The following is a 27,615-nucleotide window of genomic DNA, read 5'->3' as shown; positions in this document are numbered from 1 at the left end:
AGAGAATGGACTAATGATGAACTCGATGCGTCTAGATATCATGCAAAAGGACTTAATGCCATTGTGAATGGAGTTGATGTGTTTCAGTACCAACTAATTTCTACATGCAAGACATCCAAAGCTGCTTGGGATATACTCTAGAGTACTTTTGAAGGCAACAATACGGTAAAAAGTTCTAAACTTCAGAAACTTACATCTGATTTTGAAAACCTGAAAATGCATGAACATGAAACCATATCTGAATTTAATTCTAGAATCCTTGCTATGGTTAATGATTTTTTTACTCTTGGAAAACCTATTTCTGAAGAAGAAATTTGCAGAAAAATCTTAAGGTCTGCCAATCCTAGATATCATCTTAAAATTTTAGCTATTGAAGAATATGCTGATATGTCTGCTATGACTAGGGGTTCACTTATAGGAAAATTGATGGCCTATGAGACTAACTACTTGAATTTGAATTTCGAAGAAGAAAGAGGTATTGTTTTGTAGGCTAAAACATAGGTTCCCGTCACCAAACCAAGTGAGAAGAATGATTCATATGTGTACATTGATAATTCTCTTGCACTCATTGCAAAAAATTTCAAGAAGATGTTGAAAAATAAGAACTTTAACAAACCGAGGAAAACCTCTACATCAGTGGCTCCAACGGCTCAAGAAGGTTCTTTTTACCCTAATTCTAAATTGTTTGATCTTAACAAGCTTGAGGGTATTCAATGCAAAGAATGTGGAGGCATAGGGCACATATAAGCACAATGTGCTAACACTCTCATGAAAAAGAAAGCAATGCAATCCACTTGGAGTGATGATGATTCAAATGATAGCATTGATGAAGAAGACCTTGTTAGAGGACTTGTTGTGCATAAGGATAGCAGTAAACATGAATCAAACATCAAAGATGCATCCACATATAAATCCTCGCACTTAGCTCTTTGCAAGGAAGACATTGATTCCCATCTTGACACAATTGTGCAACATGTTAACCAGAATAATGATTCAGATAGCGACGTCAGTGACACTCATAGAAATGACAAGAAAGCATTTCATAAAAGCTACAAGATGATGTTCGCTAAATGGGAAGAAGTCTACAATGAGAATGTGATCTCGATGACTCAAGTATCCAATCTTTTAGATGATAAGGCGAAACTTGAGAGTGAGGTAATTCATTACAAGTCTTTACTTACTAACAAAGATAACCAATTGCTTGTAATGACGACAGAATTAGAGAATACCAAAAAGTCACTTAAGATGATGAGTTTTGGAACTTAGAAGTTAGACCATATCTTGTCACTTGGCAAATCTAGCTCAAATCATTATGGTCTTGGATATCAACATGGTAAAAACTCGAATTCTCAAGGTGTGTTTGTTAAAGCTTCTTCACAAATAGCTTCTCCATCTAGAGTTAAACTTCCATATCTTCAAAAAGGTAAAGTTGTTGCACATTCTTCACCAGTTCATCAAGGTAAGAACAACAAATTTATTCCCAATTGTCATTTTTGTCATGTGAAGGGACATATAAGACCTAATTGCTTCAAGCTCATTAAATATAAGAAAAATGTTGTGTTCTTTAATTATACTCATGGAAAACCTAGGATGACACCTAGACCTAAGGTTGAAACAAGTGAAAATAAACCTATAACTACTTGGATAAGGAAGACTGATTATAAAACTTATGTTTTCTTTATTTCCTTGAGAACTTGCACTACTGATTTTCGGTATTTTGATAGTGGTTGTTCTAGACACATGACAAGTGATAGAAGTGCCTTGACCAATTATCAAAAACTTGATCGAGAAAATGTAACCTTTGTTGATGGTGTGAAAAGTCGAGTGCTTGGAAAGGGAACTTTGAATGTGGAAGGGTTTCCAAAACTTGACAATGTTCTGCATGTGGAGGATCTTAAAGCAAATTTACTTAGCATTAGTCAAATTTGTTATCAAAACTTGTTTGTCAACTTTGACAGGAACAAATGTTGCGTTCTTGATGTTGATGGAAATTGCATTTTGGAAGGACATCGATCATCTGATCATTGTTATAAATTGGCTAGCTCAATTGTGTGTCATAAGACCACTCTTGATGACACAGAATTGTGACATCAAAAGTTGGGTCACTTGAACTACAAATTACTGACTAGAATTGTGAAAATAGGTGCTATAAAAGGAGTTCCAATGCTTAAAAAGAAACAACTTAGAATATGTGGTTCGTGTCAATCTGGAAAACAACAATGGGCGTTGCATAAAGCCATTCAGGATAAAGCGACAATGTAAGTTGAAAGTTTGGCTGGAAAAGGTACGCATTTGTGTGTGTAAATGATTTCTCTAGGTATGCGTGGGTTTACTTTATTAAAGAAAAATCATATACATTTGATGTGATCATAAAACTATGTGAAAAGGTTAAAAATGAACAAAATTGCAATATTGTCAGAATTAGGAGTGATCATGGAAGAGAATTTGAAAACTCCAGTTTTGAAGAATATTGTAATTTACATGGAATTTTACTTGAGTTTTCCTCACCTATTACTCAAGAACAAAATGGTATTGACTTTAATGAAACATTTGCATCTGTTCCTAGAATCGAATCTATTTGTTTGCTTTTTGCAGTTGCTTGTTTAATAGGCTTTAAATTATTTCAAATAGATGTTAAAAGGGCCTTTTTGAATGGCATCTTAAATGAAGAAGCCTATGTTGAACAACCTAAAGGTTTTGAAGATCCTCATTTCCCAAACTATGTTTTCAAATTGAAAAAGTCTTTGTATGGTTCAAAGCAACCTCCTCAAGCTTGGTATGAAAGGTTGACCAAATTTTTGCTTGAAAATAGTTATAAGCGGGGGGGGGGGGGGGGGGTAGAACACTATTTATTAAGCAACTTAATTCAGGGATTTTAATTGTTCAAATCTATGTTGATGATATAGTGTTTGGTTCTACTTCTTCTTATCATGTGCATGAATTCGTGAGTCAAATGAAAAGGAAATTTGAGATAAGCATGGTGGGAGAATTGACTTACTTTTTAGGTTTGCATATGAAACAAATGCTTGCAGATTATGGTATGATTCAAGATACTTTGACTGTGTTTTATGATAACACGAGTGCTATCAAAATTTTTAAAAATCCTGTTCAACACTCTAGGACTAAGCATATTGACATTTGTCATCACTTCATTAGAGATTTAATTGAGAGCAAGACCGTATCCTTAGAATACATTGATACAGAAAAACAGCTTGCACATATTTTCACAAAAGCTTTATACTCCAAACGATTTGAATCTTTAAGGAAAGCTTTAGGTGTGTGTTCCATCTAATTCAAAAAATTTTTCATGCATTTGTGCATTAGATATAGGTCATGCATTTATAAATTTCAATTTTAAATCATTGTTTTTGTGCTCCATTTTCTTGACGACAAGCAAATTTTCATGTTTTTAAAGATTTGAAAGCCTTGAATTGAATAAGTTTTGATTAGAGTTATTTAACCTTATTTCAAAAGCACATGAATGACAATTCAGTCTCTACTTTGACTCAAGGTTTTGATATTGACATGGTCTTTGTTGAGAATATTTAACTTGAGTTATGACTGTTTGCCTTAATTCTTATCTTGTCATAAGACCTCAAATATATGCAGACACTATTGTCAGAAATTGCTACCTATAACTCTTAAGAGTGAAGCTATCCTTGAGTAATCTGAGTTTGCTTATCACAAATATGACAGAGGGTGAACTACCATGAGAAGAAGGCTACCTTACGGGGTAGAGTGAAAGCTCCTAACCGTAGATTTTTTTTTTTTAAAAAAAGAAGGGCTTTGCTATAAAAAAAAAAAAAAAGGTTTGTCAATTGAAATGGTAAAAAATTGGAGATCAAGATGATAAGGTTAGTTTAACTAACTCTATGTTTTATATTTAAGACCTTAACTGTGAAAATTGATGAATTTTTGGGAAAAAGATTTAGATTGAGTTGTTTGCACACACACACACACACAAGCTTAAAATTTTCTAATCTTGACTTAATTGAGGAAATTAAAGTCTTGATTACATGAATTAGTTCAATTTTTTGTTCAACTTCATTATTAATGCATTTTTAAAAAAGAATTCATGATGCATGTGCATTCTCATGTCCTTTCATAATGATATGTTTTTAGGTCTTAAGAGTCACATATTTTTTTTTAAGCAAAACTCAATTGTTTTTTCTAAAGTGTATTGACAAGCTTTTACCCGTCACAATTGAGTATGTTGCGATTTTTTAGTCATAACATTGTCTACAGAACTCCAAATTCAGTTCTGTAAAATCATGTGAAATGCTGATTCAATACGCTTTCTAACGGTATGTAGATTGCATTCTGATTCTGTCTCATTCATTCCCAGTTTAATTTTGAAATGCTCTGCTCTGCACTGTGTGTCTGTTTCGTAAAATGTCATGCATGGGATTTCGTTTTTGGTATTTTCTTTTTTGTTTTTGACTTGTTTGAGTTGGTTTATGTTCTTTTGTTGATCTTGAACGAAATTATATGGCAAACTTCTTCCCTTTTGCAATCTTTTGGCAAAAGAGGGAGAGTAATTTGTTTTCAAGTCTTCAATTGCTCAATGAGTTAGGGGGAGTAGTATGTTACATTCTAGGGAGAGATTTTATTTTTGTTCATTTAATTTTCGGACTCTAATTCTTAGGGGGAGTTTATCTTTTTCTTGTTCTTAATTTTCTGCTTAATATTGTCTTTCCATTTATTGATCAATAAAATTAGCATTTTATTTTAATTCTTGCCTTGGTTTATTTACATGAACTAACATATTAATTGCCAATTATTTTGGTTAGTTCCTTTTGTTGTTTATGCTTGTTTCAGATTCATATTTTAGCACCAAGTTTCATGGAAGACTTGTGTTGGATTGCTTTTGCCACAAGAATGCCAAAGGGGGAGATTGTTAAGGTCATTATTTTTAGAGTTGGCATTTTATGACAAGTCTAGTTAAATTAGAAGTTTATTTATTGCATATCTTGTAATAGGGATTAATTTATTAATTCTCTAATTTAGTGAGATTCCAATTTATTAGGAATATTTGTTTCCTAATTTAATTAGATGTCTAATTTAGCAAGTTAATTAATAGTGGGATTCTATAAATGGCGTATGAGATCTATTTAGAGCAAGAAGTTGGTTCAAAAAGGAAGTCATTAAATGCTCTAGATATTTCTTGGGAGACAAGTAAGGCAAGAAGATCAGATTTATTCTTATTCAGATTCATAAGAATTATAAGAGGAAAGAAACTCTTATTTGGAAAGAATCCAAGTCTTTTAAGACTTGCTATTTTGGTGAAATCCTAGTGCCTATATAAAGAGAGGTATTTCACAATTGTTAGATCGCACAACACAGAGCATAAAGTAGAGAAGCAAAATTCGGCCTCCTCCCTAGAGAATCCGGATTTGGCGCATAATGTTGTGTTGATTTGTTTTCTTATATTATTTTCATCTCTGCGGAGAGTCTAGGTGGATCTTGGATCATTAGAGGTTAAAGAATTGAAGAACTACTATTGATCACTTTGCGAAGTGCCTTGAGGATCGTAGATCAAGAGGGGTAGCAATTATTCAAGAGAAGCAGATTCAGTCTAAGGTTGAGTAAACTGTATGGTGATAAACTGTAAGTGAGAGTCTTAAATTTGGTAAATCCATAGGTTGTAACATCTTAACTTAGTGAATTACTTTTCATCTGGGCGTGGCCTCATGGATGTAGGATTGATTAATCTGAACCACGTAAAAATCACTATGTCATTTATTTTCTGCACTTTATTGTATTTTTAGAAAAATTAATATTTTTTATGCGGATAAACAGTAATCGTGACCAGTATTAGTAAACAGTAACTGTGAACAATTGCTGTGAACAATACTTCAAAAATTTAATTAAGTAATTAATTTTTTTTTTAATTGCCTACATCTATTTGTGATAGATCTAAATTTCTTTCATTTTTTATAAATTGAAAGTGTTTTACAGAGTTGGTTTCTTTGATTGCTTCCTTCAATTACTTGTTTACACCACCAAGTTGAGCCAGTTTATATGCCTTTAGATCACAAACTAGCGTACTAATGATTTGGTCTTTGATCCAGAAACCTTGGGTGAGGTACCTTTTTTTTTTTTGTCAATGTTTCTTGAATTGTGATTTCCTAGAGCCTGGCTTTTCAAACTGCATAAGTGAAAAATTATTTTAGGTTTTTAAAAATCAACAAATAATAATAATCTAAGCCCTAATCATTCCCGCCATATTCATCCGTTGCTTATCTATGAGTCATCAGAATACCAGGGGAGGCTTTTCAGGAAGGTCTCCGCTCCTTGACAGTCATTATTCTCATTGAAACGGACATGTAACCTTATCTTGTTACCTGCTTTTTTTACTTTTGGTTTTTTGTTTTTTTTATTAATCAGCAGTGCATATTGTTTTTGTGTTTAGTTACTAATGTTTTTCTTTATGTAGTTCTCAATTTAATGTTTGATCCAAAAAATGGGCTCGTGATTATTTTGATTTCTTTTGGTATAGTACAAGAGGCCTGCAGTTCAAATCCGTAGCTTACATGGGTGGTGAGGGGACATTGTTGACATTGTATTTGATCTCTTTGTCTTTGGAAATGTTTTATCAAGATATAGTTTTGCTAATATCACTTGGGTAATGCCCTGAACATGTTTTATCAAGATATGTTTCTATTAGGTCCCAATCAGATGTAGCTAACAATTACAATTGTTAGAAGTAATATTTTCTGCTTATAGTGAGAAGAGTAATAATAGAGTCACAAACTCTTGTACAAATTTATTTTATACAAATTAATGTGGCATTATAAAATTCATTGAATTAAATATCTCTTGGCCCACATGATCTATTTTTATTATTTTATATTTTCATTCAACCAATGAATTAATGACAAATCAGTTTGTACAAGATAAATTTGTACAAGAGTTTTGGTTGTATCATCACTCTAATAAGAAATAACCAAAGTGTTTTTGTTGTTTGAATACTCTTCCCCTTTATTCATATCTTTGGAGCTTATTTATAACAAAAGACTTTGATTTCCAACCCAATATCTCGGCTGGAATCAATCAACAACTATCAAGCTAACAACTTGACTAATATTTCGAACTGAAAAATAAATCAAAAGCAAACTTCCAAGATTTGGATCCCCCCCTCAATCTCTGAACGATCTTTGACAAAGTAAACCCAAAATCATGGCTCCGATTTGGCATTCACACATTAACCACACGTGAGACTTCATGCATGGCTTTGTGCATGGCTTTGCATGGCACCCTTCACGTAGTGTACTTTGGGTTTGGCTTTGGTAGCCTATCAGACCTTCGGGGCTCATGACTCTGCACTCTACCAGTTTCCCTCTTCTTGTTGTCCGCCCTAGTGCTGAAAGCCATCAAAAACTCAGGGCGACTGCCACCGAGCCCGTGGGCCTTGCTGATCGTCGGGCACCTCCATCTCCTCGGCCCTTCCCTTCACCATTCTTTTCACAAGCTTTCAACTTGCTATGGCCCCTTGATGTCCATATGCATAGGCTCTGTCCTAGGGGTTGTAACTTCTTCTCCTGATGTAACCAAAGAGCGTCTCAAAACAAATGATGTTACTTTTGCCGCCCGGAACAGCTCTGCCGCCATTGAATGCCTTACATATAACTCTTCTTTTGCTTTTGCTCCCAACGGCCCATATTGGCTATTCATGAAAAAGCTGACCACAGTTGAGCTCTTGGGCAGCAGAACCCTTCGCCAGTTTCTTCCTATTCGAACAAATAAGTTGCACGAGCTTATTCGGTTTCTATTTGAGAAGTCTAAATCTGGCGAAAGTGTTAATATTAGAGATGAATTGTTGAAATTTACAAACAATATAATATCTCCAATGATGTTAAGCATTAGATGTTCAGGAAAGGGGGGCCAGGCTGAAGAGTGTAGAACCCTGGCTCGTGAAGTGGCTGAAATTTTTGGAGAGTTCAAAAGCTTTGATATTCAGGGTTTTCACAGGAGATTCAAGGATATTCATCGACGGTTCGATTCGTTGCTGGAGAATGTAATAACAAATCGTGAAAAATTAAGGAAGGAGAAGAAGGAAAGTGAAGAGAAAGTGAAGGGTTTGCTTGATATTTTGCTCGATTGTTCTGGAGAATCAGAATTCGGAGATCAAGTTAACTAGAGATCACATCAAAGCCCTATTTTTGGTAAGTCAAGTTTCACTTTATTTATTTATTTACTGTTATTAATGTTTTTGTTACGGCTGCTAAGTTACATTGTTTTTATCTTACAATTTCCTCAAAATTAATTTGCTATACGTTTTAATTGTTTGACAAGTAACAATTCAGTGATATTAAAAAAAATTAATTTTAAGTTGATGTTAATTATAGTGGATGTAACTTAGCAAGACTATTATTTATTATTATTATTATTTGGTAAATAAGGTCTCTGTTCATTTGTTTAGGAATATACCATTTTTGTACTTTGGTTTCTTTTTTCTATTTTTTGTGGATCAAAAGCTACTGGCTTCATATTACCTATATTTAATTTTACAAAGATGTCTACCGAAAGATGTTTCTTAATCAATGCAAATTACCTATATTTGTCTCTTTTAACATCATCTTTAAAAATATTCATTTATATTTAACTAATACATATTGTCAATTCTACTCAATGTCTTCATTGAAGTGGCATAAATGCATTAATTATTAATGTGTCATTAATGCAAGAAATTCTAGAATACCTCGATGTATTACAACCAATTGATGCGTGCATGATATATGTAGTTAAATTTAATAGAACTACCACTTGTATGATGGTTTTTCAAAATAAATGTACACATGTCATAATATTATTTATTTGTTGTATGACTGACATGGACCATTAATGCAATTAACGGTGTAATGGTGTAATACTTTTAAAACAATTTGAGTAATGAATCTCCTTGTTCTAACAGATGTCTTGTTGCTTTCGATTAATCGGAAGCAACACATACTGTTTTTAGAATTTTTTTTTTTTAACTAACATGTAGCATCTTTGTTGCTATCTGTCCAGGATTTCCTCACAGCTGGCACAGATACTTCATCCATGACGTGCAATGGGCATTGGCAGAGCTCATAAACCATCCAATGGTGCTTCAGAAAGCACAGCAAGAGATTGATCAAGTTGTTGGAAGAAACGGGCCTGTTCAAGAATCTTACGTTCCTCATCTCCCCTATATTCAAGCCATCATTAAAGAATCATTTCGGATTCATCCTCCAATTCCATTGCTCAACAGGAGAGCACTAGAAGACTGTAAAATTGGCAACTACATAAGTCCTAAAGGCACTCTGTTGTTTGTGAACCTTTGGTCTATGGGTAGGGTGTTGGATCATAAACTTGATCCAAGATGAATAAATTCAAGCCCAACTCATGGAAAATTCCATGAGTAGGTATGGTTGGTGAGATTTGAATTACTTGTGGTAGGTGTGGTTGGTAAAGTAGGTGAGTGATAGGTTTTAATGAATGGTGAGGATTTATGTAGTACTTGAATAAATAAATGGTTGTGATTAGTTTGTATCATGTATAAATACCCCTCCCCCCTTTGGTTTAAGCATCAAGTGAAGTAACAAAATCTCTAAGGTGTAGAGAGTGAAAAATAAGAGTTGTAATTGGTGAGGAGTGTTGTTGAAGAAATAAAATAGTGTGTTTTTTGTGTGTTTTATTTGGTAATTCTCAAATAAAGTGGTATTAGAGCTAGTGTTCGATGCTATATATAATCATATAGAATATCAAATCGAAGCTCTCGACGATAGGAACATGACACTGCAAAAATCATCCCGATTGGAGACTGGACGCGCCCACACTCGCTGCCGGCAGTTTTCTGTCCAGAGCTGAGTTGACTCACCGAGTTGAACCAAGCTGAGCTGAGCCGAACCGAACCAAGCCGAGCCGAGCTGAACCGAATCAAGTCGAACCGTGCCAACTCCAGCTGAACCAAACCAGACCGAACCAAGACTACTAAGCCGACGTTGACCGTTGACTGAAAGTTGACTCGAGTCCTTCCCAAGGTTTTTCGACGTGCCAGATTCATCTGTGCATTCAGAATCTCCAAATTCTCACTCAATTTGTAAGTTATGGCAAACGGTGGTATGATGTCATTTCAAGTTCCACAATTAAAGGGAAGTAAATTTGACAACTGGAGTATTAAAATGAAGGCTCTATTGGGTGCACATGACGTATGGGATGTCATGGAGAAATGCTTTATTGTACCGGAAAATGAATCCACTTTAACTGCAGCGCAGAAGGAGAATTTAAAAGACTTGAAGAAGAAAGAGAATAAAGCAAAGCATCTCATCTTTCAATCATTAGATGAAGATGTTTTTGAAAAGATTGCTGATATAACCTCCTCAAAAGAAGCATGTGAGAAACTAGAGACCTCTTACAAATGAGCGGAGCAAGTTAAAAAGGTTCGTCACCAAACATTACTAGGAGAATTTGAGTCCTTACACATGAAGACGTCGGAGTTAATTTCTGACTACTTTACTCGGGTTGTGACAGTTTTTAATGAATTAAAAAGAAATGGCAAAGAGTTAAAAGAGGTAAGGATTATTGAAAAGATACTTCGATCAGTAGACTCGAAGTTTGACCATATTGTTGTGACAATTGAGGAAACAAGAGATCTGGAGGATATGACGATCAAGCAACTTCAAGGAAGGTTGCAAGCCTACGAAGAAAAACTAAAAAAGAAGCAAGGAATCGAAGAACAACTTCTCAAGATAGAGGTCAATCCAAAGAAAAGAGAAGAAAGCTCAGACAACGAGAGAAGGCACTATGTCCGAGGTAGAGGACGAGGACGATATAGAGGTCGTGGTCATGGATGAGGTTGGAATTTCAACAACAACAACTCCAATTATGCCAAAGGAGAAAGCTCAACTAGAGGACGAGGCAGAGGTGATCCAAGATTGAGGTATGACAAATCTCAAGTACAGTGCTATAATTGTCAAAAGTTTGGGCATTATGCTTCAGAATACAGAGCTCCAAGCACCAGAATTGAGGAAAGAGTAAATTATGTTGAAGAGAAAAATGGTGAAGATGACACACTTTTACTAGCACGCAATGACACAAGTGGAGGTCAAGAAAATACATGGTATCTTGACACAGGTGCTAGCAATCATATGAGTGAAAAAAAAAGCATGTTCGTGCAACTAAGTGAATCTGTGAATGAGAGTGTCACTTTTGGAGATGATTCAAAAGTACCAGTGTAGGGTAGAGGTAACATTCTTTTGGAGCTTCAGAATACAGAGCTCCAAGCACCAGAATTGAGGAAAGAGTGAATTATGTTGAAGAGAAAAATAGTGAAGATGACACACTTTTACTAGCACGCAATGACACAAGTGGAGGTCAAGAAAATACATGGTATTTTGACACAAGTGCTAGCAATCATATGAGTGAAAAAAAAAGCATGTTCGTGCAACTAAGTGAATCTGTGAATGGGAGTGTCGCTTTTGGAGATGATTCAAAAGTACCAGTGTAGGGTGGAGGTAACATTCTTTTTAGTGCAAAAGATGGTAGCCACCAAATAATTTTGAATGTTTACTATGTGCCGAATATGAAAAGCAACATCCTTAGTTTGGGTCAACTTTTAGAAAAAGACTATGATATTCACTTAAAAGATTGTAGTCTTTTCCTAAGAGATGACAAAGAAAATCTAATTACAAAGGTGAAAATGTCGAAGAATAGAATGTTTCCTTTAAATATTCAAAATGATGTTGCAAAATATCTCAAATCTTGTCACAAAAATCCATCATGGACTTGGCATCTTCGATATGGGCATCTCAACTTTGGAGGATTGGAGCTACTATTCAAGAAGAACATGGTGAAAGGCTTACCATACATCAATCACCCTGATCAACTTTGTGAAGGATGTTTACTTGGCAAGCAGTTTAGAAAGAGCTTTCCAAAGGAGTTAAACTCAAGAGCTCAGAAGCCACTCGAGCTCATTCATACTGATGTGTGCGGTCCATTCAAGCCAAACTCCATTAGTAAGAGTAACTACTTTCTTCTCTTCATAGATGATTTTTCAAGAAAAGCTTGGGTGTATTTTTTGAAGTAGAAATCAGAAGTCTTTGAAGCTTTCAAGAAGTTTAAACCTGCATTGGAAAAAGAAAGTGGATACAAAATTAAAGCCATTAGATCTGATCGAGGTGGAGAGTTCACTTCTAAAGGATTTTTAGAGTTTTGTGAAGCAAATGGAATTCGATGACCTTTGATAGTTCCAAGATCCCCTCAACAAAATGGTGTTGCAGAAAGGAAGAACAGAACCATCCTCAACATGGCAAGAAGTGTGCTCAAGAGTAAGAGGCTACCTAAAGAATTTTGGGCTGAAGCTGTTGCATGTGCAGTCTACTTATCCAATTGATCTCCAACAAGAAGTGTGTGGGGCAAGACACCACAAGAAGCTCGGAGTGGAAGAAAGCCCGGCATCACCCATCTAAGAGTTTTCAGAAGTATTGCCCATGTACATGTACCAGACGAAAGCAGAGCCAAGCTGGATGACAAAAGTGAGAAGTTCATCTTCATCGGCTATGACAACAACTCCAAGGATACAAGCTTTATAATCCAAACAACGGAAAAATCGTGATCAGTCGAGATGTAGTTTTTGATAAAGAAGAAGAATGAGATTTTGGCTCTAGTGTGGATGACTTCAACTTCTTTCCCATCGAAGAAGATGATCATACTCAGATAAAACGAGTAAAAGAACAACAAGAGCTAGCTACTCCACCTATCTCACCAGTATCAACCACATGTGGAGATTCACCGCCATCTTTCTTAAATGTAAGAACCGAAGAACGTACAAGGAGTCTTCAAGATCTCTATGAGGTAACTGAGAGACATGATAATCTCACTCTCTTTTGCCTCTCAACTTCCAAGAAGCTGCACTAGATGAGAAGTAGAGAATTGCAATGGATGAAGAAATCAAAGCCATTGTGAAGAATGATACTTGGGAGCTTTACTACTCTTCCCAAAGGGCATAAGGCGATCGGTGTCAAATGGGTGTACAAAACAAAAAGAAATGCGAAGGGAGAAATTAAAAGGCACAAGGCGAAGCTAGTTGCAAAAGGCTATAGTCAAAAGACTGGCATAGACTACGACGAGGTATTTGCTCTTGTAGCTCGACTTGAAACTATTATACTTATTATTTCTTTGGCTGCTCAGAACAAATGGAAGATTTTTCAAATGGATGTTAAGTTTGCTTTCTTGAATAGATTCCTTGAAGAAGAAGTTTACATCGAACAACCATTGGGCTATGTGGTGAAAGGATATGAAGACAAAGTTTTGAGATTAAAGAAAGCTCTTTACGGGTTAAAACAAGCACCAAGGGCATGGAATAACATAATTGACAAGTATTTTCAAGAGAAAGGCTTTAATAAATGCCCATATGAACATGCTCTCTACGTCAAAGAAAAAGATAAAGATATTTTTATTGTGTGCCTTTATGTGGATGATCTCATCTTCACTAGATGTAATCCAAGCTTGTTTGAAGAGTTCAAGAGAGTGATGATTAAAGAGTTCGAGATGACTGACATCAGACTGATGGCATATTATCTCAGTATTGAAGTCAAACAAAAGGAAGAAGGCATATTTATCTCCCAAGAAAGCTATGCAAAGGAGATTCTCAAGAAGTTCAAAATGAATTATTGTAAGCCTATAAGCACGCTAGTGGAATGCGGAGTCAAGTTATCCAAACATGATAAAGGCAAAGATATAGATTCAACATTCTTTAAAAGTTTGGTCGGAAGCCTAGGTTATTTAACATGCACGAGACTAGATATCCTTTATGTTGTTGGACTTGTGAGTCGATACATGGAGAATCCAAAGACCACCCATTTTAAAGCTGCAAAAAGAATCCTTCGCTACATCAAAGGTACAACTAATTTCAGCTTGTTATACTCATTTTCTAATGACTACAAGCTTGTTGGATATAGCGATAGTGATTGGGGTGGAGATGTAGATGATCGAAAAAGCACCACAGGATTTGTGTTCTTCATGGGAGATACTGCTTTCACATGGATGTCAAAGAAGCAACCTATTGTCACGCTATCCACTTGTGAAGCTGAGTATTTAGCTGCCACATCAAGTGTTTGTCATGCAATTTGGCTCAGAAATTTGCTGAAGGAGTTGGGTTTGCCACAAGAAGAGCCAACCGATCATGTATGAATGGTGAAGTAGGTGAGTGGTAGGTTTTAATGAATGGTGAGGATTTATGTAGTAGTTGAATAAATGAATGGTTGTGATTAGTTTGTATCATGTATAAATACCCCCTCTCCCTTTTGGTTTAAGCATCAAGTGAAGTAACAAAATCTCTAAGGTGTAGAGAGTGAAAAATAAGAGTTGTAATTGGTGAGGAGCGTTGTTGAAGAAATAAAATAGTGTGTTTTTTATGTGTTTTATTTGTTAATTCTCAAACATAGGGACCCCAAAATTTGGAAGAACCCATTGGAATTTCAGCCAGAACGATTCTTATCACAGTCAAATAGTGAGATTGATGTTAGAGGATTGCATTACCAATTGCTGCCATTTGGAATTGGGAGAAGAGGCTGCCCTGGCCTTTCTTTAGCCATGCAAGAGTTGCCGACAACTCTAGCAGCTATGATTCAGTGCTTCAATTTCAAAGTAACGAGTCCCGATGGTGTTGTTGATATGTCTGAACGCCCACAATTATCATCTCCAAGAGCACGGGATCTTATGTGTGTGCCAGTTGCACGTTGTCCTCGTAATATCCTAAATTAAGATGTATGTTGAAATTAAAGTGTCTTTATAAATGTTCAGCCCTTGTCTCTATTTAATGGGTAAACTTATGTTACATTTGATGTAAGTAACAACAATGACGTGACCAATTGACTCACGTAAGAGCAGTACGTGGCGGTAAGGGACAATATTAAAAACATGTTCAAGCCAGTTGGAAACCAGTTGCAAAATGCGTGAACGGTAAAGTCAATGTCTCATTCCTTAGTGTAGCTGGTTAAAGATTAGGTGCATATCAATGAAAAATTCAAAACGAAAAAGAAAATTTGAAATTCAAAAATTTTTGTGTGGCTTTCAAAAGTTTAGACTCCATAATCTCATGCTCCGTTTATTGAAGGAAGCAACATCTCCCCTCTGAAACATAATCAGCAAAATATTCATACAGTTTTATAATAATGGACAATTTATTGAACAAAGGCTGAAAAAAGAAAAAGAACAAATGGTTTTAGAGTTGTGTCTATTACTACTACATAGAAAAATGACGGGGGAGTTGCAGTTTGAGAGGTTTGGAAGTGTTTTGAAAATTTATAAATTGTTTCTTAATTTGATTTTTTTTTATAGTAATGAAATGTTTGTAATATCATTGATTGGTTTGTTGATTTGTATTCTCATTATTTTATCTTGCTTCAAATTCTTAAATAGGCCATATGCATCAAGTAGGGGTGGGCAATAGTCGGTTCAGGTCCCGAACCGAACCAAACCGAAATCAATCGGTTCCTAAGAGTATGAACCGAACTCGAACCGAATTTAAAAACCAAATCGAACCGAACCGAAATATTTCGGTTCGGTTCATTTTTCTAAAATCAGCTCAGTTCAGTTCGATTCTTAAATACCTAGGGTTAGGGATTTGAGAGAGAAATTTATTTTTGGTTTATATATATTCAATTAAATATATTATAATCAAATCAAACTAAACTGATCGGTTTTTCAGTTCGGTTCGGTTTAAACCAGTCAGTTCGCCAGTTTTAGAACCATTCGATTTTTGCTCATAGAACCAAACCGTTTGCCCACCCCTAGCATCAAGTGTTCGATAAATCGTCTGAATGGCATTGACAAATTATTGTTGTCTAATATTGAAAAGGTTAATCGCACTACTAGAAAAATGGGCTTTACTGATACTAATTTAGTGTCAGTAATTACTTTTCTTGACACTTATTAATTGTGTCAATGATGCTCAAGCCAGAACACACTGACACTAATTTTTAGTGTCAGTGATTATTGTGTCAGTAATTAGTGTCATTATAGTATCACCTAAATAATGACACGATGATGTTAGTATTTGATGATATTATTTATACGTCAGTGATTTATGTGACTATAGTATCAAGAGCACACTGATTCAATAACATCAAAAGTTATTATTGTCATTTTAAATATTTAGTGTTAATATTTAATGATATTATGCTACTTTTGGTTAATAGTATATTTTTATTTTTATTTTTATTTTCCTGCTTGTTTTACAATCAAAATAAAACTCAAAATATATTAAATATACCAAATCTCACAACACAATTCATATAATAAACATCCCAATACATCACTTACATTAATATAATTTAACTACATCATTGTTTGGAAAAGAAAAATATAAGTACCAAATTGAGTTTCGACTAGTTCTAAACAACAGAATACAAAATTAAGTTTCATCAAACATTAACCTACAAAATTAAGCATAAGAATGTCACTGAATATCCACACATGGCTTCATTTTTTTCCCACCTACAAGTACATAAAATCAATTAGTACACCTCAAAAAATAAGTCTTGGAATTTGGAAACAATATATAAAGTGCAATAATTTTTCCAGTGCACTAATATTAATTTGAAAGAATTTTTGTTTTCAAAAATTACATGGCATGCTTATCTAATGAAAACCTTATAAATTAACAATGAACATATGTATTAATTTGAAAGCATTCAACTTACAAGTAATCCTGATCAATCTTAAATTGTTGGAATGTCCTCTAGTTGACCAGCAACTGATGCTCCACCTATAAATTAGAGAGACATTTATAAGAAACTGTGGCAATCTTAAACAAAGAAATGTAAATTTCAAAACTGTGTATAAAGAAAATCACATAAATCTAGTAGTGCATTCCGCATATTACATGATCATCCGGAAGCTGGTTCTGCCCAATCAAATGTTCATCACTTAATTAATCTAGAGAAACCAAAATAAAAAAATAAAAAATAAAAATCTAGCTACCACTTAATTAAAAAATGTTCATCACTTAATTAATAAGCTGTAGTTGGCAAAACAAAATATAACATTTAATCATTAAATATTATCCAAGTCCAACCCAACAAAATAAAATCAAGGAGCATTAACAGAGGTCAACTAGCTCCCACCGCCCTGGGCTTATTTTTTACAGTTTCTTGTGATTATACTTGTTACAACTACCATCTCATAGTTATTGAAGAGGTCACTTTAGATTCGGAAGGAGAGAGGAAAAAGTCAAAATTAGACCATAGTGATGGGACTGGGAATTAAGATCAAGTAAAGAAAATTAGGCATAATTATTGTAAAAAAATAAAAGACCATCAAAACATAGCAGACATACAGAGATCACCAACAGCAAGCATGGATATGAAATTAAAATAACTAAACAAAAAGTTAATTATTTTAGTAAGTAGACTGAACTAACCATATGCTTCTTGCCACTATAATAACCATAAGAACCTGACAGTCATGAACACCAAAGCTTGTGATTTTCTCTAGCCAGGAGCCCACCTGCACTGAAGTACATAGGTACAACAGTATCCAAAATAATAATAAAAGCCATGATGGGGTTTTAAAAAGTTCATAATTCGGTATTAGAACAATTGATGGATAAACTTAAAAATTTGAAGTACACCAGTCAGTTTGAAGTACTTCATACAGCTTTCATATATAAAATATAAATGTGAAATAACATGTTCACAGTGGAGACCAATCAGCTGCTGGAGAAACTATTGCCTTGCTTTACATATACAGAGCATCCCATGCTCATTATCATGGAATGTCCCAATTCCCCATTCTTTTATTCCAAAACAAACCAACAATGCAAGACATACAAATTGAGACGTGAAATGAAAAATACATCAAACTAATAAGCTTCAGAAGTTTACCCAAATCAATTAGCAAATGGCACAAAACACAACATTAGCAGGTAGCCTGCTAGACGTGCATGCTATTCTACTACACTAAAACATTAACATTAAAAGTCACAACCAGTTTAAAAAGAACTACGGGCACACAACTGTAGAAGTTCTCCAGCAAAAGATCAGGGAACGCTTACAATGAAACTGGCCCCCAGTTATATACATCCATCCATCTGGAGGTGGAACCCACAACCTCAACCATCAAATGGTCCAGGTGGCAAGATCCACCCTCAGTCCCCCACCCCTTCTTCAAAGTTGATCACGCAGAAAACCCATAACGCTAACTAAACTTTTAAAACAAATAAAAAGAGGTTTCATCAAACACTAACCCACCACCACAAGCCATGAAAGTGACAGCAACAAGCAAGCCATTAAACCAAAGCATGTACCACCATCCTCATCATCACGTGTCATGTCAAAGCCACAAAAATTTAACACTGAGTTACGGTTTGATTTGATGACGTATATTCTTGGAAGCCTCCCAAACACTAGCTAGTGCCTCTACATTTGCCAATAGTGCTTTGTTTCACATTCTTTCTTGTGCCATCGCGGGCTGGACTGAAGCAAACAGGAAGGTATTCATCACATGGAAAGTCAAAACTCCGAAAGTGCTTCACCAGCTCCTCCTTTCCCTATATAATAATAAAAAAGCACTTTTTATTATTTCCCGATAAGACTTTACACAAGTACCGATCAAAGCTTTTGTTCTCAATCTTAAAACAGATCACAAAAAGTTCAAACAAAAAAAAGGGCCAACTCCTAACACAATCCACCAATAAACTCCCCATTAAACTTCGATCATACTATGGAATGACAAATTGCTGCAAACTCCAAAATAAAAAGGCTCAACAGAGAACAAAAACAAGAACTTATTAATCAGGCAGCTAATCTAAAACACATCCAATTTCCATAAGCCCGCATAGGATCCTCATTTATAAAATAAACCCCGTTTCGCTTAAACCCTCAAAGCCACAAGACTTAAACAAGAATTTAAATCAATACATAAAGAAAAGTGCGACCTTCCAAATAAACATGAATTTCTCAACATCGGCAACAACCCAGAAAATTAAAATTACAAAAAATAATCATAAGCTAAAATAAAACAAACCCAGTAATTAAATTGACAAAAAAATATTAAGCCATTACCAATTGTTAAAATAAACCTCTCTGCCTTTAAAGTCCTTGAAATCCTCCTCTACAATTCTAGGCATAGGCGAACCTTCTATAGCAAACAAATTAACTAACTTCTCAACAATTATCTCAAATTCAAGCAAATGGGTTTCGAGTAGCGAACAAAAAAAAGTGAAATTTGAGCAGGAAAATAAAAAAACTCCGATGAAAGAAGCCTCAATTAGGGTTCGCTTTGTTTTTTGATTTGGGGAAAAAAAGAAAAAGGAAAGAGAAGCCTCAATTAAGGTTTCGCTTTGTTCTTCGATTTGGGGAAAAAAAGGTTTCGCTTTGTTTTCGATTTGGGGACAAAAGGAAAAAGGAAAGAGAAGCCTCAATTAGGGTTTAGCTTTTCATTTTTTGTCTGAATTAATTGAATTGAGCTTGCAAATGGACAACTGGAAACAAAAGAGATCGAGAAGAGAAAAAGGAAAAAGAGAAGGAGAAAGCAAGATAGTGATAGGGTTTGGTTCAAATATTTGCGTCCATAAACGAAATAAAGTTTCCAAGTCTGGGTTATATTTTGCTTTTGTTATTTTAATTTTGTTTTTTAATTTATTACTGCTATTATATCTTAATTCTACAAGGTCCAATGGTGTATTGTCCATATTTTAAAGCTTTGAATTTTAAAAGTCCTAGGTTCGAGTTGGAGTTAAAGCAAATTTTAATGATTTTTTTTAATCTTTAATACTTCAACGTCAGTGATCACTGATGTTTAATTTACTGACACATCAGTATCAATAATTTATGATATATATTTGTTAAAAGCGGAAAATGGTGCATATGTACAAAATTACTGACACTTTTCACAAAGTGTCAGTAAAAGTCATTTTTGTAGTAGTGTCGATTTATAAATTCATGCATCAATTTCAACTATTTGGATGTAATTTGATTATCAACATAGTCAATGTGATTTATTATCGATGAAGTGAAAATATTATGTAGTGGGACGAATGGTTGAGCAGGTGTTTTAGTTCAAAAGTCTCTAGACAGAATGTTCTATTTTATGGCATGAGCATGTAGTTAGGATTGTATATAATGGTTATTGTCATCATAAAGCATGAGTATGTTACAATTCGAGGATGAACGGGTATTTGTTTTTAATTTTTTCCTTATATTTAACATATTTGAACAATTGTCCCCAGGTTTTCTGTGAAAGACTGCTATAAATGAAAAACACACAAAAGAATCTATAGGGATGGAATTAAAAATTCATGTAGACAAATGAATTTGAGACACTTGAGAAGAAAGTAACATGCATGAACTAAAAACAGTGAACCGGGTAAAAGAAAGGCGTCTTACCCAACTACTAGTGCTTTTTGAATCTTGATAGAGACTTGTTTATTACAATGTTGCATACAGCTTTGAAAAGAAATGTAAATTTGATCTTTCTTGATCTTTTATCTGATTATCCTACTTGATATGCAATTTAATGGAACTTTTTTTTTATATAAATTGTAGATGTGTCAATGCAGCAGTTAGGAAGCTTGTGGGATGTAAATTGTAGGCTACTTTTTTTGCAATTAGAAAAAAATCTGAACTTTGCTAAGAATTGAAGCAAGCTGCGTGGGAAATGATGTTTTCACATTTATGTGTGTAAATCGCAGAACTTGTATTTGTATGCAAAATTTCTTTATGTATGTTTAACTTGATATGTATATAAATCATAGAACTTCTTATGTTATGTGTGTAAATTTAAGCACTATCTAGGTGACTTAGTAAGTGATGTAAAACTACTTTATATATGTTAAGTTGATTTGTTTTAACTATTTATTTATATTATGATAGTTTTTAGAGCCAATTTGATAGTTGATTTAATCCATATTTCACAGTTTATACATCTGGAAATGCTGAAAAAATAATGACTTTAATATTTTTTATAATGATTTTAGTATATCCTGGGGCTTGTGGGCGTAAATCTTATTTTACCTTTCATTAGTATGATAAGTGTAAAATCGGGAATGCTTAAATATAAAAAGAAAATGCCTAACTTTGTAAATATTGAACTAACTTTCATGGCTACCAGAACTTCATTTGGCCCTGATAAACAACATTAATATATGAATTATTCAAAAACTTGAATGGTGAATCGAAATAAAGTAGCGAAAAAGATGGAATTGATGAGTTACTAGTATATGTGCAGCATAACATGAGTTTGATTCTGCATCATGAAAATAAAAAATGGACTCATGGGTCACGAAAAATGACAAAATAGTAGCGTACTCATGCAGCTGATTTATCTTTTCCCTCTATGATTGCATTACTGATAACTCCCTTAGCCGCCTTTTTTTAGAATCATTTTGGCAGGTTGCCCCTTTTTGGTTTATAATAATCATTTGACCACTTGTAGCTGTAACTCATTCCACGTTATATTTATTTCCATCCGTTGGATTTGAGAAATGACGAATCCAACTATCCATATTGTCCGGCTGTTTCTTCCAGTAAACGTAACATAAGCGCTGTCCTATTTAGGTAGCGTTTACTTTTTGGATTGGATTGGGAATCTTAGGGAGTGAGAATCCTAGGATTGGGAGTATGGAGTGGAAGTGGGAGTAAGTTGTTTACTTACACTGGAATGGAAGCATGGAATGGAGATCAGAATCTAATTTATGTGTTTACTTTGTCTTAGATTGGGAGTAAATAGTTTCAAATTATAATTTTATCCTTATTTAAAGAATTATAATTTTTAATTACAAAATTAATAAAAAATATATTTAATGAATAATATTTATTTTATTATATTTGTAAATTTATTATAATTATTAATATTCTTAATTATGAACAATAAATTATTAATTGTAATTTTAATATAAAATGAAATGTTATTTTATTTTATTTAATATAATTATATTAAATTTATTATTATATAAAATAATAATATAATATTATTTAGTACAAAATTAATATTTTCTTAGAATAAAGTATTTATTATTATTATTAAATAAATATAGTACTATTATTTTTAAAATAAATATAATAATATTATATTTATTAATTCTCTATTAATATAATAATATTATTTTAAAATAATTTTAACTTAGAATCAATGTAAATTATTATTTAGTTAAATATAATATTATTTATTTTATTTTATTAATTATAAAACATAAAATAAAAAAAAAGGTAGAAATGGGAGAGGTGGGAGTGGATTCCCACTCCCACTCCCCACTCCAAAAATGAGTGGGGCCCACGGAGTGGGACTCCCAATCCCTCCCCATTTTAAGTAAGTAAACGCTGGAGTGGGAGGAATCTACACTCCTCACTCCCACTCCAGCAAGTAAACACAACATTAATGTATGGTTAACTCAACTCATGCTGTGTTTACTTGCTGGAGTGGGAGTGAGGAGTGTGGATTCTTCTCACTCCAGCATTTATTTTCTCAAAATGAGAAGGGATTGGGAATTTCACTCCGTGAATCCCACCCATTTTTAGAGTGGGGAGTGGGAGTGGGACTCCCATTGGAGGAGGTGAGAGTGAGAATCCACTCCCACCTCTCTCTTTTTTACCCTTTTATTTTTAAATTAATTTAATATTTTATAATTAATAAAATAAAATAAATAATATTATATTTATGTGAATAATATTATTATATTTATTTGAATAATAATATTATATTTAACTAAATAATAATTTGCATTGATTCTAAGTTAAAATTATTTTAAAATAATATTATTATATTAATAGAGAATTAATAAATATAATATTATTATATTTATTTTAAAAACAATAGTACTATATTTATTTAATATTAATAATAATAAATAGTTTATTCTAAGAAAATATTAATTTTGTACTAAATAATATTATATTATTATTTTATATAATAATAAATTTAATATAATTATATTAAATAAAATAAAATAAGGTTTCATTTTATATTAAAATTAAAATTAATAATTTATTGTTCATAATTAAGAATATTAATAATTATAATAAATTTACAAATATAATAAAATAAATATTATTCATTAAATATATTTTTTATTAGTTTTGTAATTAAAAACAATAATTCTTTAAATAATGATAAAATTATAATTTGAAACTATTTACTCTAAATCCAAAACAAAGTAAACATATAAATTGAATTCTGATATCTATTCTATGCTTCAATTCCAGTATAAGTAAACAACCTACTCCCACTCTCACTTCACACTCCCAATTTTAGGATTCTCACTCCTCAAGATTTTCAATCCAATCCAAAAAATAAACGATATCTCAAAGCAGTTGGACAGGAAGGCGTCGCAATTTGTATCCCTCTCGTAAACCTTAAAGTTCTTCCTGACGGTGGAATTAATGCTGATTTGACATGCACTTTTTTTTAAAAAAATTTCTTGTCAAGGTGAATTTATGAGAGCATACTCTCATTTTAAGATTTTGTCGTGATCGAATTTGCTCTGAGTCAAATTTATTTAAGTGATTTATAATTAATAAATTAAAAATAAAATAATTAAATTTTAATAATATATTATTAAAAGATAGGTGATACAAAATTTTAAAAAATTTAAGAGAACTCAATTTATGAGAAGAGGATCCTTATTTCTAAATTAAAAGGAACCCCTTCTTTTTTTCTTTTTTTTTTTTAAGAAAGGAAGAAATTCATTAAACAGACAAATGAGAAAATAACCAGGGTGGTGGAACATGTCTCCATTCACCCGGACCTGACAAAGAACACCCCACCTTAGCCACAACATGGGCAGCGGTATTCGCAGATCTCCTTACAAAAGAGAAAGTCACCTCTTTTAAGCTATGAGCCAAGGCTCTACAATCCGAAATAATAAGACCAAATCCATTCTAATAGTCCTTGGAATCAATCAACGCATTAAACACTTGTAAACAATCAGTCTCAATAATAATAGGAAAAACCTGGGTGTTCTTAAGCCAACTCAAGACCTCCCGCACACCCAAAGCCTCTGCCTCACGGGCTTCAAAATTGCCAACCAAAGATCCACATTTTGCAGCAAGAGATTGACCCTCAGAAGACCGGATAACTGTGCCGTAGCTAATCCTAGTAGTAGCACAGGAAGTGGCAGCGTCCACATTGCATTTAAACCATCCAACGCGAGGGCGTTTCCAACAAAAAGAGCCAAGAGTTAAATCTGCTGGCATCTGAGTAAAGTGACTCAGTTGACGAGCCCTTTGCCACTGGAACAAGTCTTGACCAGCTTTATTGAGCACTTGAGGTACTCTGCCTACTACATGCCTCCAAACTTTAGTATTCCGATTTTGCCAAAGACCCCAACAAACCATTGCAGCAAGACAACTATCCTCAATACTACACCGAGTAAATAGAGCATCCAACCAAGCTCCAAAAGTAACAAAATTTCCAGCAAAACCAACCAAAGAAACCATCCAGCATTGTTTGGCAAAAGGACAATCAACTAAGACATGATAAATTGTCTCAAGAGATGCATTACAGATAGAACAATAAGGGTGTACCTCAACTCGACGACTGAGAAGGTTATCAGCAGTGGGAACCACATTTGCCACAGCTCTCCAAAGAAAATTCTTGATTTTGGCGGGCACAGCTAGCTTCCAAATCTTATTCCAAACTCCACTGTCAGGCGGTTCCAATATAATATCCATCCACTTATAACAACTCCGAACAGTGTAAACTCCTTTTGCGCCGGGGAACTAATACCAAGTATCACAATCCCTCCGAGAGCTAAGAGGAATTTGGAGAATGCAGTCTCGATCTCTTCTGTTAAACACATCCTTTACAAGGTCATAATCCCACCTTCGGTGATCAGGAATCATAAGACTACTCACAGGAGCTGATGCTAACGTCGCTGGAAGATTAGTTGTAATAAAGCCACTCTCCTGATCAGGCAACCAAGGAACCGAGCCAATAGTAATGCTCTGTCCACTTCCAACTTGGACACGACTCCCTTGGATTAAAATCTTCTGAGCAGCCAAAATCGATCTCCATACAAAACTCGGATTACTTCCCATCTTTGCTTGAGTGAAGTCTGCATTAGGATAATACCGTGCTTTAAACAATCTGCCCACCAGCGAAGATGGATTTGTAATTAACCTCCAGCCTTGTCTCCCTAGCATAGCAACATTAAAGTTGTGGATGTGTTTAAACCCAATACCACCATAAGATTTGGGCTTACAAAGTCTGCCCTACTGCATCCACCTAATTCCACCACTACCATAGCATAATTAGGTATGGCCTGTGCCACAGTTTTAATTAAGATTTCCTTTCCAGCTCTAGAGAGGAGTTTCTGATGCCACCCTTGAATTCTCTGCCAAACTTTATCCTTTATATATCGGAAAATGTCTATCTTCTTGCGCCCAACATAAGATGGTAATCCAAGATAGGTACCATGGTCTGTAGTAGCTACAACTCCAAGCTGTTGACATATATTATGAACAGTATCCTCCGCCACATTCCTACTGAAAGAAATTGAGGATTTATTGTAGTTCACTTGCTGCCCCGAAGCTGCTTCATAAGTTGCCAAAACCTTTTTTACCAGATGAGCCTCCTGGACAGTAGCTTTAAAGAAAAGAAAACAGTCATCAGCAAAAAAGAGGTGAGAAACCAAAGGAGCACCTCTAGCAACTCGAGCCCCATGGATCATCCCAGCCCTCTCATAGTGATTTATCAGCAAACTCAGCCCCTTTGCACAGATGATAAACAGATATGGCGATAGCGGATCTCCTTGTCTAAGACATCGACTTGGCACGATAGGGCCTAGCTCCAACTCTCCCCGGGTAATCTTATAGGTAACTGTAGTGACACAGAGCATAATAAGATTCACCCAAACAACATCAAAGCCCAACTTCAGTAAAATCGATTTAAGAAACCCCCACTCAATCCGATCATAAGCCTTGGACATGTCAATCTTTAATGCAGCAATCCCCTCTTTTCCTTGACGTTTCCGTTTGAGAAAGTGCATTATCTCAGCCGAGATTAAAACATTATCAGCAATAGCTCTGCCTGGAACAAAAGCACTCTGAGAATCAGAAATTATCGATCCTAAAACCATCTTCATACGGTTAGCAAGCATCTTGGCTACAATTTTATAGAGGACATTGCATAAGGAAATTAGTCGAACATCAGTTAAAAATTCTATCTGTTTCTTCTTAGGAATAAGGACAATGGAAGTCTCATTAAGACCCTCAGGGAAAGAACAATCCCGAATGAACCTAAGACACGCCTCAGTAATATCAGTACCCACAACATTCCAAAACTTTTGGTAAAATGCTGGGTTCATTCCATCAGGACCAGGGGATTTATCAGGGTGCATATCAAACACGGCAGATTGAACATCTTCAGCAGTAAAAGGTTCCAAAAGAGATTGATTTTGTGCATCAGTACTTTTAGATTCCACACAATTAAGCACATCATCATAGGAACAAATCCCAGCAGTAAATAAAGTTGTGAAATACTCACAAATTAAATTATTTACATCCGCAGGATTAGTACACCATTGCCCCTCTTGATTGCGAAGCTTGATTAAGGTATTCTTACGCTTCCTTGACGAGGCCATGGCATGGAAATACTTTGAATTTGAATCCCCATCCCGAAGCCAAAACGTCTTCGAACGCTGCTTCCAATAAACTTCGTGGCTATACAAGAGCTCATTGTATCTATCTCGAGCTTCAATAAAATCAGCCAAGCTAACTGCATCACGTTTGCCCCTAAGCTGATGCATTTTATCCTTACACTCCTTAATTTGAGCTTTGAAATCCCGAGTACGATGATAGCCCCACCGAACTAAATCTAAGCTGCAAGCCGAGATTTTACTGAGAATAGGAAGCCCACCCACCATAGACCAACTCTTCTCAACAATATTAGCACAATCCGGATCTCTAAGCCATGAGTTCTCAAAACGAAACTTCATAGACCGTCGTCTCAAAACCACAGGAGACACATCCAAAAAGATAGGGAGGTGATCTGAACTCGAAGCTTCAAGACACAGAACCTTCGCTTGCGGGAAAAGATTCACCCAAGCGGAATTTGCAAGGGCTCGATCTAACCGTTCTTCAACCCAAGCTTCAGTGCCCCGTGACCTTTCCCACGTGAACTGGTAACCATCCATACCCAAATCAATGAGGCCCGAATCAGAAAGTGCAGCCCTGAAACCATTTATCTTCCACTGCGGGTGAGCATGAGAGCCGCGCTTCTCTGAGAAATTGAGGAGGTCATTGAAGTCCCCTAGACAGACCCATGGTAACGACGAAGTAGAAGCTAAATACCGGAGAAGATTCCAAGAATCATGTCTGAGAAATGACTCGGGAAACCCGTAGAAACCAGTAAGTCTCCAGTTGCCCCTTTCACTATCCTCAACTGCAAAGTCTATAAAATTACACCCAAACTTCAATAAATTAACTTTAAAACTATTTTTCCAGAACATAGCAAGCCCACCACTACGGCCCTTTCTATCCACCACAAACAGACCCTCAAAACCTAATCTAATTTTGATGCTTTCTAACTTATCTCTGTAACACAATGTCTCAATCAAGAAAATAAAATCCGGTCTTTTATTCTGGACCAACTCAACAAGAGCTTGAACTGACCGTGGTTGGCCCAACCCACGGCAGTTCCAACTTAAACAAC

General features: G+C 34.7%; 1 pseudogene; it reads left to right on the top strand.

Annotated features, from left to right (window-relative positions):
- The first annotated feature begins 5,093 nt into the window (after window positions 1-5,093).
- Window positions 5,094-14,730, top strand: LOC18048153 (annotated as a pseudogene).
- Window positions 14,731-27,615: the final 12,885 nt, after the last annotated feature.

This window comes from Citrus clementina, unplaced genomic scaffold, assembly GCF_000493195.1.
Source record: "Citrus clementina cultivar Clemenules unplaced genomic scaffold, Citrus_clementina_v1.0 scaffold_3, whole genome shotgun sequence".
In the NCBI taxonomy this organism is placed as follows: domain Eukaryota; kingdom Viridiplantae; phylum Streptophyta; class Magnoliopsida; order Sapindales; family Rutaceae; genus Citrus; species Citrus x clementina.
This window is presented reverse-complemented; position numbering and strand designations above follow the sequence as displayed.